Consider the following 19997-nt stretch of genomic DNA (forward strand, 5'->3'; position numbering starts at 1 on the left):
TTGTGCTGAAAGGACCCGGATATAGCTGTCTCTTGTGAGACTATGCCAGGGCCTAGCAAATAGAGAAGTGGATGATCACAGTCAGATATTGAACAGACCACAGGGCCCCCAATGGAGGAACTAGAGAAAACACCCAAGGAACTAAAGGGAACTGCAACCCTATAGGTGGAACAACAATGTGAACTAAGCAGTACCCGGGAGCTCTTGTCTCTAGCTGCATATGTATTAAAAGATGACCTAGTCGGCCATCACTGCAAAGAGAGGCCCATTGGACTTGCAAACGTTATATGCCCCAGTACAGGGGAACGCCACGGCCAAAAAGGGTGTGCGTGTGAGTAATGGAGTGAGGGGGGGCTTCATATGGGGGACTTTTGGTATAGCTTTGTAAATGTAAATGAGCTGAATACCTAATAAATGAAAAAAAAAAAAAAAAGAACTGACCATAAATTTCATCAAAGGAGCAGGTTGTAATTTTAAGAAATAAAAACAAGTGGTTTTACCATTAAACAAAGAAAAAAAAATTATAATAGCTGAATGCTGGAAACAACCCAGATGTCCTTCAATGAAAAATATATACAGAAAATGTGGTACATTTACCCAGTGAAAGACTACTCAAGAGGCAGGCAGATTTCTGAGTTCAAGGGCAGCCTGCTCTACAGAGTTATTTCCAGGTCAGACAGGGCCATACAGGGAGATCCTATCCCGAAAAAAAAAAAAAAGAAAGAAAGAAAGAAAACAAACATACAAAAAAATAAAAAAAAAACAACAGGTGACAGCAGATGCTGGCGAGGATGTGGAGAAAGAGGAACACTCCTCCATTGTTGGTGGGAGTGCAGGCTTGTACAACCACTCTGGAAATCAGTCTGGCGGTTCCTCAGAAAACTGGATATAGTACTACCGGAGGATCCAGCAATACCTCTCCTGGGCATATATCCAGAAGAAGCGCCAACAGGTAAGAAGGACACATGCTCCACTATGTTCATAGCAGCCTTATTTATAATAGCCAGAAGCTGGAAAGAACCTAGATGCCCCTCAACAGAGGAATGGATACAGAAAATGTGGTACATCTACACAATGGAGTACTACTCAGCTATTAAAAAGAATGAATTTATGAAATTCCTAGCCAAATGGATGGACCTGGAGGGCATCATCCTGAGTGAGGTAACACATTCACAAAGAAACTCACACAATATGTATTCACTGATAAGTGGATATTAGCCCCAAACCTAGGATACCCAAGATATAAGATATAATTTGCTAAACACATGAAACTCAAGAAGAATGAAGACTGAAGTGTGGACACTATGCCCCTCCTTAGATTTGGGAACAAAACACCCATGGAAGGAGTTACAGAGACGGAGTTTGGAGCTGAGATGAAAGGATGGACCATGTAGAGACTGCCATATCCAGGGATCCACCCCATAATCAGCATCCAAACGCTGACACCATTGCATACACTAGCAAGATTTTATTGAAAGGACGCAGATGTAGCTGTCTCTTGTGAGACTATGCCGGGGCCCAGCAAACACAGAAGTGGATGCTCACAGTCAGCTAATGGATGGATCATAGGGCTCCCAATGGAGGAGCTAGAGAAAGTAGCCAAGGAGCTAAAGGGATCTGCAACCCTATAGGTGGAACAACATTATGAGCTAACCAGTACCCCGGAGCTCTTGACTCTAGCTGCATATATATCAAAAGATGGCCTAGTCGGCCATCACTGGAAAGAGAGGCCCATTGGACTTGCAAACTTTATATGCCCCAGTACAGGGGAACACCAGGGCCAAAAAGGGGGAGTGGGTGGGCAGGGAGTGGGGGTGGGTGGATATGGGGGACTTTTGGTATAGCATTGGAAATGTAAATGAGTTAAATACCTAATAAAAAATGGAAAAAAAGAAAAAAAGAAAAAAAAAACAACAACAACAAAAAAAACGATCACTCAGCTATTCAAAATGAGGATATCAGTTTTTTGTTTTTTTTTTTTTTTTTTTCTTTTTCTTTCCAGGAAAATGCATGGAAATAGAAAATATCATCCCGAGTGAAGTAACCCAGACACCACAGGAGATATGTATGAATATATGGTATGTACTCACTGATAAGTGGATATTACACAAAAAGTTCAGAATATCCATAAAGAATTCACAGACCATATGAAGCTTAAGAAGAGGGAAAGCACAAATGTGGATGCTTCAATCTCCAATCTCACTTAGAACATGGAACAACATAATCATTGGAGGCAGAGGTATGGAGGGACATGTGTTTAACAGGGGAGGTGGAGGGAAGAAAAGGAGGCAGTATCTGGTATGAGGGAGACAGGAAAGAAGCCTTGAGGGTCAAGAGAATGAATAGAAATATCAAGTAGTGTGACGTGAGGAATAGGAAGAACCACTACTAAATCCCAGACAGCATGGTTGTGGGAGGCTCTCAGGACCCAAAGAGGATGACATTAGACAAAATGCCCAACAGCAGTGTGATAGAACCTGAAGAGACCATTTCAAGTACAAAGTAAAATGGATCTATTTGAATATATAGAAACGTTCATATAATTTTTGCCCTTAGATATGCATAGGTGTTCTATTATATTGTTTCATGTGTGGTAAATCGTGATTATGAGGGCATATCTCTGATGTAGAGCCAGTTTGATTACGGTGATTTTTTTTCAATGCAGTATGAATCTTTTTTCTACTAAGGTTGCAAACCTGGAAACCACTTTTGGAAGGAGAGAAACAGCTTCTGAAAGTTGTCCCATGACCTGCACGTTCATGATGTGACGTATGCAACCACAGAAATGAAAGCATATACAGAGAAACACAAATGTAGTTACATTTACAAAAGAAATTCTGTAGTCTGGTAGAACTCATTGTTAAATCCATCTAGTCCTGGACTTTTATGGTACTTTCCCTGCCATGATACCATTACCACATTTCAAGAACATGAGTTCTTATATTGGTTTTCTTTTATCCCCTTCATTTAAATATGTAGGTAATATATACCTATAATTTTTTTCAGTTTCTTCAAGATTTTATACTGTTTGTATTATTATTTCAGAATAATATCTTATGTTTCATTGAATTTCTTTGGTATATGTTGGACTATACATGCTTTTGTTGGCTTCTGTACTGTACTGTCCTTAGCAATCTGCTCCAATCCAATCACGTGGGACTTGACACTGCATTAGTCAGGGAAGCAAAAACCCGGTCTGAGTAGGGGCACAAGGCCCTTTCGGTCGGAGCAGCACCAGGATAGCTAGGGCACACAGTCAGCTGACTATCACCAGATACCCACAACACCAGCCATGGAACGTAAGAATTCTGAGGATTGGGATCTGCCTGGCATGGGAGCGCTTTGCCCGAACATTGGCAACAGACATCTTAGTTCTGGGACCCTGCCAAGTGTATCCTGCACAGCTCCAGAGAATACCAGAGGGCAAAAGGCAAACGTAAGAATCCTACTAACAGAAATAAAGACCACTAACCATCATCAGAACACAGCACTCCCATGCCACCTAGTAATGGGCATCCCTACACAACCGCAAAGCTAGACCCGGATTTAAAAGCATATCTCATGATGATAGTAGAGGACATCAAGTATAACTTTAATAACTTACTTAAAGAAATATAGGAGAACACTGCTAAAGAGTTACAAGTCCTTATTGAAAAACAGGAAAACGCATCCAAACAGATGATGGAAATGAACAAAACCATACAAGACCTGAAAAGGGAAGTAGAAACAATAAAGAAAACCCAAAGTGAGGCAACGCTGGAGATAGAAACCCTAGGAAAGAAATCTGGCACAATAGACGCGAGCATCAGCAACAGAATACAAGAGATGGAAGAGAGAATCTCAGGAGCAGAAGATTCCATAGAGAACATCGGCACAACAATCAAAGAAAATGGAAAATGAAAAAAGATCCTAACTCAAAACATCCAGGAAATCCAGGACACAATGAGAAGACCAAACCTACAGATAATAGGAGTGGATGAGAATGAAGATTTTCAACTCAAAGGACCAGCAAACATCTTCAACAAAATTATTGAAGAAAAATTTTCAAACCTAAAGAAAGAGATGCCCATGAACATAAAAGAAGCCTACAGAACTCCAAATAGACTGGAACAGAAAAGAAATTCCTCCTGACACATAATAATCAGAACAACACATTCACTAAAAAAAGATAGAATATTATAAGCAGTAAGGGAGAAAGTTCAAGTAACATATAAAGGCATACATATCAGAATTACACCAGACTTTTCACCAGAGACTATAAAAGCCAGAAGAGCCTGGAAAGATGTTATCCAGAAACTAAGAGAACACAAATTCCAGCCCAGGCTACTATACCTGGCCAAACTCTCAATTATCGTAGATGGAGAAACCAAAGTATTCCACGACAAAACCAAATTCACACATTATCTTTCCACGAATCCAGCCCTTCAAAGGATAGTAACAGAAAAGAAGCAATACAAGGACGGAAACCACGCCCTAGAACAAGCATGAAAGTAATCCCTCAACAAACCAAAAAGAAGACAGCCAAAAGAACAGAATGCAAACTCTAACAACAAAAATAAAAGGAACCAACAATTACTTTTCCTTAATATCTCGTAATATCAATGGTCTCAACTCCCCAATAACAAGACATAGACTAACAGACTGGCTACACAAACAGGACCCAACATTCTGCTGCTTACAGGAAACCCATCTCAGGGAAAAAGACAGACACTATCTCAGCGTGAAAGGCTGGAAAACAAATTTCCAAGCAAATGGTCTAAGAAACAAGCTGAAGTAGCCATTCTAATATCGGATAAAATCGACTTCCAACCCAAAGTTATCAAAAAAGACAAGGAGGGACACTTCATACACGTCAAAGGTAAAATCCTCCAGGAGGAACTCTCAATTCTGAATATCAACATTCCAAATGCAAGGTCAGCCACATTCATTAAAGACACTTTAGTAAAGCTCAAAGCACACATTGTACCTCACACAATTATAGTGGGAGACTTCAACACACCACTTTCATCAATGGACAGATCGTGGAAACAGAAACTAAACAGGGACACAGTGAAACTAACAGAAGTGATGAAACAAATGGACTTAACAGATATCTACAGAACATTTTATCCTAAAACAAAAGGATATACCTTCTTCTCAGCACCTCACAGGACCTTCTCCAAAATTGACCATATAATTGTCACAAAACAGGCCTCAACAGATACAAAAATATTGAAGTTGTCCCATGTATCCTATAAGACCACCATGGCCTAAGGCTGATCTTCAATAACAACATAAATAATGGAAAGCCAACATTCATTTGGAAACTGAACAACACTCTTCTCAGTAATACCTTGGTCAAGGAAAGAATAAAGAAAGAAATTGAAAATATTTTAGAGTTTAATGAAAATGAAGCCACAGCGTACCAAAACCTATGGAACACAATGAAAGCATTTCTAAGAGGGAAACTCATAGTGCGGAGTGCCTCCAAGAAGAAACAGGCGAGAGCACATACTAGCAGCTTGACGAAACATATAAAAGCTCTAGAAAAAAAGGAAGCAAATTCACCCACGAGGAGTAGACGGCAGGAAATAATCAAACTCAGGGGTGAAATCAACCAAGTGGAAACAAGAAGAACCATTCAAAGAATTAACTAAACGAGGAGTTGGTTCTTTGAGAAAAATCATAAGATAAATAAACGTTTAGCTAGACTCACTAGAGGGCACAGGGACAATATCTTAATTAACAAAATCAGAAATGAAAGGGAGACATAGCAACAGATCCTGAAGAAATCCAAAACACCATCAGATCCTTCTACAAAAGGCTATAGTCAACGATACTGGAAAACCTGGATGAGATGGACAAATTTCTAGACAGACACCAGGTACCAGAGTTAAATCAGGATCAAGTTAACGATGTAAACAGTCCCATATTCCCTAAGAAAATAGAAGCAGTCATTAATAGTCTCCCAACCAAAAAAAAAAGCCCAGCGCCAGATTGGTTTAGTGCAGAGTTCTACCAGACTTCAAAGATGATCTAATCCCAGTTCTGCACAAACTATTCCACAAAATAGACGTAGAGGTAACTCTATCCAACTCATTCTATGAAGCCACAATTACTCTGATACCTAAAAAACAGAAAGATTCAACAAGTTAGAGAATTTCAGACCAATTTCCCTTATGAATATCGATGCAAAAATCCTCAATAAAATTCTTGCTAACCGAATCCAAGAACACATTAAAGCAATCATTCCATCCTGACCAAGTAGGTTTCATCCCAGGGTTGCAGGGATGGTTTAATATATGAAAATCCATCAACGTAAACCATTATATAAACAAATTCAAAGACAAAATCCACATGATCTTCTAGTTAGATGCGGAAAAATCATTCGACAAGATCCAACACCCATTCATGATAAAAGTCTTGGAAAGATGAGGAATTCAAGGCCCATACCTAAACATGATAAAAGCAATCTACAGCAAACCAGTAGTCAACATCAAAGTAAATGGTGAGAAGCTGGAAAAATCCCACTAAAATCAGGGACTAGACAACTGCCCAGTTTCTCCCTACCTCTTCAACATAGTACTTGAAGTCCTAGCCAGAGCAATTCGACAACAAAAGGCAATTGAGGGGATACAAATTGGAAAAGATGAAGTCAAAATATCACTTTTTGCCGATGATAGTATATATAAATGGCACTAAAAATTCCACCAGAGAAATCCTAAGCCTGATAAACAGCTTAAGTGAAGTAGCTGGACATAAAATTAACTTAAACAAGTCAATGGCCTTTCTCTACACAAAAGACAAACAGGCTGAGAAAGAAATTAGGGAAATAACACCCTTCTCAATAGCCATAAATAATATAATATACCTAGGTGTGACTCTAACTAACAAAGTGAAAGATCTGAATGACAAGAACTTCATGCCTCTGAAGAAAGAAATTAAAGAAGATCTCAGAAGTTGAAAAGATCTCCCATGCTCATGGATCAGCAGGATCAATATAGTAAAAGTGGCTATCTTGCCAAAAGCAATCTACAGATTCAATGCAATCGCCATCAGAATTCCAACTCAATTCTTCAACGAATTAGAAAGAGCAATCAGCAGATTCATCTGGAATAACAAAAAAACTAGGATAGCAAAAACTCTTCTCAAGGATAAAAGAACATCTGGTGGAATCACCATGCCCTACCTAAAGCTGTACTACAGAGCAATTGTGATAAAAACTGCATGGTACTGGTATAGTGACAGACAAGTAGACCAATGGAATAGAATTGAAGACCAAGAAATGAACCCACACACCTATGGTCACTTGATCTTCAACACGGGAGCTAAAATCATCCAGTGGAAAAAAGACAGCATTTTCAACAAATGGTGCTGGTTGTTATCATGTAGAAGAATGTGAATCGACCCATTCCTCTCTCCTTGTACTAAGGTCAAAATTAAGTGGATCAAGGAACTCCACATAAAACCAGAGACACTGACACTTATAGAGGAGAAAGTAGGGAAAGGTCTTGAAGATATGGGTACAGGGAAAAATATTCCTGAATAGAACAGTAATGGCTTGTGCTTTAAGTTTGAGGATTGATAAATGGGACCTCATGAAACTGCAAAGCTTCTGCAAGGCAAAAGACTCCTTCAATAAGACAAAAAAAGACCACCAACAGATTGGGAAATAATCTTTACCTATCTTAAATCAGATAGGGGACTAATATCCAATATATATAAATAATTCAAGAGGGTGGACTCCAGAAAATCAAATAGCCCCCTTAAAATATGGGGCTCAGAGCTGAAAAAAGAATTCTCACCTGAGGAATACCGAAAGGCTGAGAAACACCTGAAAAAAATGTTCAACATCCTTAATCATCAGAGAAATGCAAATCAAAACAACCCTGAGATTCCATCTCACACCAGTCAGAATGGCTAAGATCAAAAATTCAGGTGACAGGAGATGCTGGTGAGGATGTGGAGAAAGAGGAACACTCCTCCATTGATGGTGGGATTGCAAGCTTGTACAACCACTCTGAAAATCAGTCTGGCTGTTCCTCCAAAAATTGGACATAGTACTACCAGAGGATCCCGCAATACATCTTCTGGGCATATATCCAGAAGATGTCCCAAGCGGTAAGAAGGACACATTCTCCACTATGTTCATATCAGCCTTATTTATAATAGCCAGAGGCTGGAAAGAACCCAGATGTCCCTCAACAGAGGAATGGATACAAAAAATTTGGTACATTTACACAATGTAGTACTTCTCAGCTATTAAAAAGAATGAATTCACAAAATTCCTAGGCAAATGGTTGGACCTGAAGGGCATCATCCCGAGTGAGGTAACCCAATCACAAAAGAAATCAAATGAAATGTACTCACTGATAAGTCAATATTAACCCAGAAACTTAGTATAGCGAGCAATAAGGTACAATATGTAAAACATATGAAACTGAAAAATAACGAAGACCAAAGTGTGGACACTTTGCTCATTCTTAGAATTGGAAACAATCACCCATGTAAGGAGTTACAGAGAAAAAGTTTGGAGCTGAGATAAAAGGATGGTCCATCTAGAGACTGCCATATCCAGGGATCCATCCCATAATTAGCCTCCAAGCGATGACACCATTGCATACACTAGTAAGCCTTTGTTGCAAGGACGGTGATATAGCTGTCACTTGTGAGACTAGGCCAGGGCCTAGCCAACACAGAAGTGGATGCTCACAGTCAACTATTTGATGGATCACAGGGCCCCCAATGGAGGAGCTAAGGAAAGTATCCAAGGAGCTAAAGAGATCTGCAACCCAATTGGAGGAACAACATTATGAACTAACCAGTACCCCAGAGTTCTTGACTCTAGCTGCATATGTATCAAAAGATGACCTAGTCGGCCCATCACTGGAAAGAGAGGCCCATTGGTCAGGCAAACATTATATGTCCCAGCTCAGGGGAATGCCAGGGCCAAAAAAATGGAAATGGGTGAGTAGCGGAGTGGGGGGGGGACTTTTGGGATAGCATTGGAAATGCAATTGAAGAAAATACGTAATTAAAAAATATTAAATAGAGAAATACTCAAAATGATTCAGCAAAATCAGGAACAAGAAAAGGCTGTTCAGTCTCTGCAAATCTATTTAATACAGTACTTGATATTCTAGTTAGAGGAATAAGACAACTGAAGAGGATCAAGGAGATACAAATTAGAAAGGAAGAAATCAAAGTATCATTATTTATAAGATAGCATAGATAAATAATCCCAACAGTGCTACCAGATGATAATTACCTTGAGCACAGATGATAAAAACCTGGAGCAATGTGTCTAGATTCAAGATTAATTAATTAAATAATTGTAAATAAATAAATAAATAAATAAATAAATAAATAAATAAATAGGAGAAGGTGCTGGAAGAGTGTGACCCAGTTTGGCAGTTCTCTGGTTCCAGGGCAACAAAAGTAACATAAAGAAGTTAGTAGGTAATAACCAGGATTGTCAGTGGGAGGTTGACTAATCACATAGAGGCTAGAAAGTGGCCCAACTGTTACACTGTTTAAAGCATAACAAAATATAAAATTTCTGTGAGTTATTTTCATAAAAGAGTGCAAATCATTGGGGCAGGAAACAGAAACATGCCACTATGATTTATACATAAAAATATTGTTACACTGAATATAATAATAAAATAAGTTCCAGAGAACTATTGAATTTTGTACTTGTTATACTTAATATTATCATATACATATACAGTGAGTTAATTGTCAATATTCTTTAAACTCATTATAAAATACCATAACTGTATCAAGTAATAGATTGTTGTAATCAGTTCATTATTATTTATACATATAAAACATGTATAAGACATACATTTGTGACATACACCTTAATAAAAAAATGGTAATACAAATTTTACAAATATTACAGAACTCTGCCTATGTATTCTGGGTGCTCTTAAATGCATATTAATACAAAAAACAGCCAAGAATCACTGCCATTGAAAAATTAAAGTTGTAGTACAATTTACCCTATTGATCCATGAAACTCATTGTACTATAGAAGACATATTTCATAAAGTACAAAATAGGTGAATTAGAGTGTTTTAATTACTTTTCTGTTGTCACAATAAGACACTGTGGCAAAAACAGCTTACAAATAAAGAGTTTATTAGGGGTTTATTCTTGGTTTCAGTGGCTTGGAATCCATGGTCATCATAATGGAAAGCATAGAAGCAAGTAGACACACATGGTATTGGGATAACAATTTGAAGGCAGACAGAGTAATCTAACCAGGAATAGTAAAAGCTTTTACATCTCAAATCCCATCCACAGTGACACAACTTCTTCAACAAGGACATATCACCTAATTATTCCTAAAAATATACACTAACATGGGATTAAGTACTCAAGTATTTGAGCCAAATGAGATCATTCCCATCCAAAGAAACCCCCAAAGCATACTTATTTTGTTTTTCAGATCATCTGTTAATGTGTTTCTTTATTGTCTGTTGTGGTGTTTACTTTTAATTGTTATCTTGACACAAATTAGAATCACTTGATAAAGCAATCAAAATTGTGTGGATAAGACAGACAAATGTGCCAGGCAGGGTGGCGCACACATTTAATCCCATAACTTGAAAGGCAGAGGCAGGCAGATTTCTGAGTTCAAGGCCAGCCTGCTCTACAAAAGGCGGTCCAGGACAGCCAGGGATATACAGAGAAACCCTGGCTCGAAAAAACAAAACTAAACAAACAAACAAACAAACAAACGAAAACAAAAACTAACAAACAAACAAACAAAAAAGACTGACATATGTTTGTGAGGAACTTTCTTGATTATTAGTTGATGCAGGAAAGCCCACCCTGAATATAGTTGACACAATTTTTTATTTGGGCTGTGGACACTTCTGAGAATGTAAAAAGTAGCTAAGTCACAAGAACATACAAGGATATACTCATTTCTCAATCCTTCTGAAGCAGACATGTGACCATCTGCCTAGGCAACTCTCATTAGATAAAAAGTGAAAAATTGTAACTTCTAATTACAAGACAAATTAAGCCTTTCTCCCTAAGATGGTTTGTTTAGAGCATTTTATTGTAGTAATAGAAATAAGAATGGAAGACTCATAAAGTAACAAGACATATTTATGACTTCTCATCATATACTTTTCAAGTTCTGTGACATTTTTACACACAATAATTTCTACACACCCTTTGATTAACATGGATGTTTGCTGAAATTATAAACAAAAAGTCTAGACCAACTTCAGGCACCCCAGGCAACATTCCACTCTAGGCACTAGGCTCACCAACTCCCTTCAAGTATTTTGAACAATTATAAAGTGCAACCCATGACCTGACTCCATATTCCTTCTCACAAATTGAGCTGAAGATCTCTGCTTTTTTTTTGGAGGCCCTATCTAGGGAACCCAGAGGTAATGTTGACACCCAAAACCTCAGAAGACAGAGGAGTCACAAAACTCTCAGCAAAGACACCCTCCTGGACCTGAAGACCTCCTGGTCATTAGAACCCCAAGTCATTAAGACCAGAAAACCTGGAGGAAACAGAGACCAAGGGAAAAAAACATCAACAAAACAAAACAAAAATCCATGCATCTGACAATTACATATGTAGAAATCAATATATAAATCTGTAACAATCTCAAAATTCAAGTAGCTAGAGTACAATCTAAGAACACACTCTACAACAATTTGGAAAACCTGACAGCACTTAGCCACAGATGCCTTACTGTAGAACACTCTGGCTGTTCCATCATAGGTGAAGCACAAGAAAATGGTCTTAAATCCAATTTTATGGAGATGGTAGATGTCTTTAAAGAAGAACTGCATGAGTCCCTTAAAGAAATAGAGGCATGCACAATGAAACAGGTGAAGTAATTGAATAAACTGTTTAAGACATGAAAGTGGAAATAGAAACAATAAAGAATGAAAAATGTCGCTAGGAGAGAGAAAATGTAATGAGTGACTTTCTGAAGATAGTCCAACATTTTGGACAGATGTGATGGATCTCTGAATTGCAAGGCCTTCGTACATTTCATTTGAGGATTCGATCATTCCTCTAAGTATTCTAGAGTATAATTTTCCCTGGCATATAGCCCATCCTATTGGATGCAGATCAACAAACATGTACTCTCTTGTAGTAATGCTATGTAAATAAATTAATGATTTCTTACTACTTTATATAATTTTATAGAATTACTAAATGTACATAAGTAATTTTGAGCTCTTTATTGAAAAGCTGCAGTTGAAGATCTGTAAGACTTCTTGTGTCACAGACTAATTGCATTAGGATAAAATGCAGGCTTAGAACAAATTTATAATCAGAGAAACTATTCCTTCTATGATAGATGTGAATGCATTATTTGATAAGTATTTTCACAAACTTAGAATGAACAATTTCTAGGACTTTCAAAGACATAAGATAAAATATTGACTAGATTTATCTATAAAAAACTTCAAAATAAATGAGACACTAGGCAGATGATTGACCCCCTTGACATAAAATTTAGTTAAAACTTGTATGAACTTGTGGAGTTACAAGCAGCTAATGAATATATAATTAATAACCAATCACAAGGGACTTGCAGGTAAACATTCTTCCTGACATTGCTTATTTGATTTATTGACTTGTATTAATATTGTGAACTTGCTAGTACCTTTTATAAAATAGAAGCTTGGAATACCATATGATCATGTATCCTGAGAAAGTGTAAGAATTGAATACAATAGGAAATAGGTTCCCCCTTTTCTCTCTCTCCTAGAAATAAAGTCTAAAGCCTTCTTTTGAAGTGAGTACTTTTTCTTGTGAATGGGAATTTCTCTGGCTACACAAGGTTAAGGAACTTTTAGCACTGATCAGGGAAGGCACTGTGTCCTAACTCAATACTCCACTATTAAACCACAGGTATTAATCATCAAAGTTGGGCAAATTTAACCACAAAATAAACCAGAAAGTTTTAAGCTTCCAGAAGCAATCAGCTTTCAACAATCAGGGCAATTAGAAGAAAATTTAAAAAGGAAAGAGGAATTAAAGATTTTCTAGAATTCAATGAATTGCAAAAAATTCCAAGTAAATGGGGTACAATGAAAACAGACCTAAGATGAATGTTCATAGTTATGAGTGTCTTCATAAGAAATTGTAGAGATCTCCTACTCACCAATTAACAACATGTCAGAAAGCTCTGGTACAAATAAAAAGCACAGCCACCAAAGATAAATAGACAGCAGGAAATAATCAAACTCAAAACTAAAATCAATAAAAAAATCAAAGAAAACAAGACAAAAAATCAGGCAACAAATATTTGGTTCTTTGAGGAAATCATCAGGATGGACAAAACTTTTTTCAAAACTAAATAAAAGAAAGAGAGCGAAAGCATACAAATTAACAAAATTAGAAATGAAGAGGAAGACATAACAACAGACACCGAGATCTTTGGGTTTCACTTCAATCCCTGTACTCCAGAAACATGGAAAACCAAAATAAAAAAAAATAAAAAGGACAATTTTCTCAATAGATACAATTTGGTAAAGCTGAATCAAGATCAACTTCAATAGTCCTATAGCCAAAGGAAATATAACCTATATTTTAATATCTCCCAAACAAAACCAGACAAGGTCAGATGGTTTTAGAGCAGGATTATACCATACTTTCAAAAAAGTGCTAATACTGGTACACAAATTATTTCACTAGATATAAACAGAAGGAAAATTGACAAAATTTACTTTATGGGAATAGAGTCAATGTGAGACTTAAGTCACACAAAGACTCAACAAAGAAAGAGAATTTCGGACCAATTGCACTTATAAACATCCATTTAAAAATACTCAATATAATACTTGTAAACAGAATTCAAAGATATATGAAAAATATCACCCCTATAATCAAGTAGAGTTCATTTTACATATGCAGGGATGGATCAACATACCAAACGCTTTCACTGTAATCTACCATGTAAGCAAACTAAAAGGAAAAAATACCACAAGATTATCATAGTCAATGTTGAAGAAGACTCCAACAAAATCCAACACTCCTTGATGATAAATTCTTAAAGAGATGAGGGATACATGTCACATGCTTGAACATAATAAAGCCAATGCATTGAAAGCTGACACCCAATATTAAATTAAATGGAGAGAAAAAAATATTCCCTAAAAAGCAATAATATGGTAAAAGTATATATTCTCTGTATCTATTCTGTATAGCACCTGAAGTTTTAGCAACAACAATAAGGAAAGGAAGAAGATCAAGGTATGCAAATTGAAAAGGAAAAACTGAAACTATTGCTATTCAGATACAGTAGTATACATAAGTGACATGATGCAAAATTAACTGAAAATAAACAGTATACTTCCTATAAACAGTCTCTCTTCCTATTGATGCCAGATAAGGCCATCCTTTGCTACATGTGCACCTGGAGCCATGGGTCCCTCCATGTGTTTTATTTGGTTGGAACTTTAGATCCTGGGAGCTCTGAGGAGTCTGGTTAGTTGATATTGTTGTTTTTCCTATGATATTGCAAACCTCTTCAGCTCCTTCAGTCCTTCCCCTAACTTCTACATTGGGGTCCCAAAGCTCATTCTGATGGTTGACTGCAAGCATCCACATCTGTATCAGTAAGGATTTGGCAAAGCCTCTCAGGAAACATCTATATCAGGCTCCTCTCAGCAAGCATTTGTTGGCATCAGCAATAGTGCCTGGGCTTGGTGGCTGCATATGGGATATAACCCCATGTGGGGCAGTCTCTGGATGGCTTTTCCTTCAGACTCTGCTCTACTCTTTGTCCCTGTATTTCCTTTCAACATGAACAATTCTGGGTCAAAATTTTTGAAAATGGTAGGGGACCCATCTTTCAACCAGACCCAATTCCTAACCTCTGGATATGTTTTCTACAGGTACTCTCTCCCCTTTGTTGGGGATTTCACCTAATGTCATCCCCGTAGGGTCCTGTGATTCTCTTGTTTCCTGGAATCTGGAACTTTCTTTTGGCTTCCCCCAGTTCCCTATCCCCAGTTTCAAGCTGTACTACAGAGAAGAAGCGATAAAGACTGCATGGTATTGTCATAAATAGATAGGTTGATCAATAAATTGATGTGAAGACACAGAAGTGAATCCGTACCTATGAACACTTGATTTTAACAAGACGCCAAAATTCTACAGTGGAATAGATGAAACATTTTCAACAAATGATGCTGGTAGTAATGGATATCTGCTTGTGGAATACTACAAGTAGATCCATATCTATTACCCTGCACAAAAGTCAAGTCCAAATGGATCAATGATCTGATCAAGAAACACTGATATACTAAATCTGATAAAAGAGGAAGTGGAGAATAACTTTGAAATCTTTGGCACAGAAGATGACTTCCTAAACAGAACTCTAGTAGTTCAGCCACTAAGATCAACAATTGATAAATGAAACCTCATTAAACTGAAAATATTTTGTAAGGCATGGGGCACTGCCAATAGAACATTATGTTAGCTTACAGAATGGCTTAACTAATCCTATATCTGACAGAATGCTGATATCCAAAATATATAAAGAACTCAACAAATTAAACATCAACAAAGCAAATAATACATTAAAAATGGGGAACAGTGCTAAGCAAAGAATTCTTGATAGAGGAATCTAATGGCTGAGAAGCACTTAAAGAAATGTTCATTATCCTTAGTCATAAGGTAAATGCAAAATGATATGATCCTGAGATTTTATCTTACAAACATCAGAATGGCTAATATCTAAGACTTAAATGACAGCACATTCTGCCTCAGGGACAAAGACAGAAAACACATCAGATTAAAAGGTTAGAAAACAATTTTCCAAGCAAATGGTCTGAAGAAAAAAGCTGGAGTAGCCATTCTAATATCAAACAAAATCGAATTCCAAAACAAACTTATCAAAAAAGTCCAGGAAGGACAGCACATTATTTTGAGGTTGTGGAAGTAATGGAAGACTCCTTCATTGCTGGTATGAATGTAAACTTGTACAACAACTTTGGAAATATATTTGGTGGAGTCTCAGAAAATTGGGAGTAATTGTATCAAAAAAACAAAAAAAAAAAAAAACAAAACAAAAAACAAAACAAAACCAAAAAAAAAACAAACAAAAAAACAAAAAAACAAAAAACAAACAAAAAATACAGCTATAACACTCTTAGGTATATACCAAAAGGAAACTCCATCCTACCACAATAAGAGTACTTACTCAATTATGTCCATAGAGACATTATTCATAATAGCCAGAAACTGGAAACAACCTAGATATCCCTCAATCAAAAAAAGAATAAAGAAAATGTGATACACTTACACAGTGGAATACTTCACAGCTATTAAAAACAAAGACAATTTGAAATTTGTACAAAAAAAATAGATGGCACAAGAAAATATCACCATGAGTGAGGTAACCTAGACCCACATAGGCAAACATTGTACATATTCACATATAAGTTGGTACTGATTATAAAGGATAACCATATTGTAATCCATAGATGTCAAAAATAATATCTCACTGAGATTGGAATATAGACTAGGCATTTTCATTGGACATGGGACTAGCACTGGACAAGAGTTGGTGTTTGGATGCAAACCAGAAGGATCATGTTGGGGAAAGAATTGAGGTAGGGAGTACTGGAAAAGACAACTGAATTGGGGGAGTTCATCTCTGGAATGAGCTAGAAACCTACAGAAATAGAAATTCCTCAGAATCTAAGACAGTGAATTGAGGGTAACAAAAACTAACCCTATTTGCAATGGGTAATATGAAGCCTGAAATGTCCATCTCCTGTAACCAGGAAAGATTTTCAATGCAGGGAATGGGACACCAGTCCTACTATAAAAACTTCATCCTCCAATTTCTCCTGCCTACAAGATGTGCAGGGGTAAAGTTAAAACAAATATTGAGGGAATGGCCAACCAATGACTGGACCAGCTTGAGACATATGCCAAGAAATAGAGCACATCCTTGATATTGTTAACAATGTTCTGCTATACTGGCAAATAGGAGTCTAGCATAACTGTCATGAGAAAGAATTCAACTAGCAATCGATGGAGGCATATGCAAGAACCACAGCCAAAATTTCATTTGACTTTAAGGGATCTGTGAAAAAGGAAGAAGGTTTACTGGAGTCAAGGAGGTCAAGGAAACCACAAGAAAATTCACAGAATCAACTTACCTGAGTTCTTGGGGCCACACAGACAATGAGACAACAAGGTAGCATTCATGAGAATGACCTTGGCCCTTGGCACATATGTAAAATTTATGTAGATTGGGATTCATGTGGAACCCTTAACAATGTGAGAACAGTCTCTCCCTGTCTCTGTTGCCTGCCTTTGAGACATTTTCAGCTGATTGAGATGCTCCTTCTAGCTTTAATAGGAGAGGATGTTCCTAGTGTGTAATTTGATATGACAAGGCAGTTTTATATCCATGGTAGGTCTCACCTTTTCTGAAGAGAAAGAGAGGAGGAATGCATTGGGGAAGGTGAGCTCCTGGGAAGGACTTCAAGAAGAGGAGGGAGGGGAAGCTATATTTGAGATGTATTTTCTTATTACAGTTTCCCCTAACAGTTATTCCTTAAGGTTACTTCCCACTTCTCCTGTAATCCAGATTCCTACTGTCTGTCACTTTTAAGGAAACAAATAGTTATCTAAAGAATACTAATGAAATAAACCAAACTAACTGAATAGGACAAAACAACCAAAGAAAATAAACAAATGCACACACACACACACACACACACACACACACACACACACACACACACACACAACAAAACAAACAAACAAACAAACAAACAAACAAAAACATATATTGATACAGAAACACACATTCACATACTCTATCTAATCAAAACCCCAAACCAGAAAACATAATATACACAAAGAACCTGTATGATAGGAAAGCAAACAAACAAAATACCCAAAGTTAACTTTCTTAGACAAAGAGGCTCTAAAGATGCTGTCTTAGTTAGGGTTTTACTGCAGTGAACAGGCACTATGACCAAGGCAAGCCTTATAAATGACAACACTTAATTGGACCTAGCTTACAGGTTCAGATGTTCAGTCCATTATCATCAAGGTGGGACATGGCAGCATCCAAGCAGGCATAGAGTTGGCACAGCTGAGAGTTCTACATCTTCATCTGTAAGGCTGCTAGTGGAAGACTGACTTCCTCACAGCTAAGATGAAGGTATTAAGCCCACACCTATAGTGACACACCTACTCCAAGACCACATCTCCTAATAGTGCCATTCCCTGTGCCAAGCATATACAATCACAGATATCATTAAGTGGAATCCATACTCAACAATGCTTGAATGGCCAAGAACCTGAAACTAGAAATGCCAGGGATCTAGAGAAAGACCAAATACTACTATTCTACTAAAGGATTATAGCAGTTAAATGACTCCTGTTGACATTTTGCTATACTCACAGATCTGTATCTTGCTCATTCATCATCACAGAAGTATCCTCATGCAGCAGATGGAAACAAATACAGAGACTTGCAGCCAGATAATATGCAAAGCCTGAGGGACCTTCTAACATTCAGTCCTACAAGGGAGGTCACCATCAAATCTCTACCTCAGTGTTCAGAAAACACAGTAATAAAAGACAGAAACAGTGTAAGATCATAAAAACTATCTTGATTGAAACTACTAGAATTTAGTCCTAGCTACACACTTTTATTAAAAAACTAACATCAATGAAATTTATATTGTAGAGTTGTTTCTACAACAGAACAAACGATCTACATTTGGGGTTGGTCTTCCTATCTCACATAATCAAATCAGGAAAAAAAATTCCTCACATGTGCCCCAAATTCCCAGAGTTTTAATGAATTCCTAATATTATCAGGGTTACAACCAAGACTAGCCATCATAAGTGTACCTCTTGTCAATAAGACATACAATCATATCTCCTTGTATTATGTTAATTTCCCAAGGAAAGCAATAGTTATGCCTAGCATAGTATCCAATATCCAATATATAACTGCAAATAAAGTATATGAATTTCCAGGGCATAATCATGCCTAACATGAGATAAAATTCCATATACAACTACAATCATATTTTATCTTTTAGAATAGATTACAATTACTTAATTGTAACACCATATAAAATCAAAGTCAAAGCATTGTTTACTTTCAAAGTACACTGACATGAATATACATTCTCATTCAAAATAAGAGGAAAAGAACCATAAACAGTTAATACTGGAACAAATCAAGATCAAATCTAGCTAGACAAACCCCAAATCCTAAATTTATGTACATTGTGGCTTAAATAGCACTTCCTATCTAGTTTCATGACTGCAATATATTTCTCTGTCTTGGGCTGGTTCCATTCTTTGTTTGTAGCTTTCTTTGAGAGATATCCCACAGCTGTGGACCTTCTTACATCCTGAGTGCTATATCACAATATAGGCTTCCCTTTCATACCTTCACAAAAAGCCTCTCTAGGCATCTATTCAGGGAATTCGCTGCAACCTGGATGCCCTCATTGGCTTTCCATAACCACGTAGGAAAACTCCATGGTTCTTTTACTTCTGTATCCTTCATTAATCTGAGGAAAGAACTCCATGGTGGATTTTGCCAAGTTCTTTTGCCTGCTTAAGATAGAACCTGCCTGCTTCCTTGAATATTTTTTCATAAATTTGATATGTTGTTTTTCTGCTATAAACAGACAAATCCTTAGGACATTTCTTTGCACAAGTTGCAGGATTAGCTTAGTGGATTCTCACCTCGAGGAAACAATTCCCTTTATTACATTACTCCTTATATCTTTCAACACTAGCTATGGCTCCCACCAAAAACTTTCTGGTGCTTTTTTTTCTCCAAACTTAAATTCTAGCTCTTCCCTTGAAGAATGAGTACAATCTGGAAAACAAAAGTCAAGAAGCATTAGCGATGTGGGAATAAAGTACAGGTCTACTGCTGGTGGGTGTTTAAGTTGGTACATCCAGGATAAAATCAGTGTGGAATTTGCTTAAAGTATCTAAAAATAGAACTAACTGGTGACTCACCTAT

This window comes from Mus musculus, chromosome Y, assembly GCF_000001635.26.
Source record: "Mus musculus strain C57BL/6J chromosome Y, GRCm38.p6 C57BL/6J".
In the NCBI taxonomy this organism is placed as follows: Eukaryota; Metazoa; Chordata; class Mammalia; order Rodentia; family Muridae; genus Mus; species Mus musculus.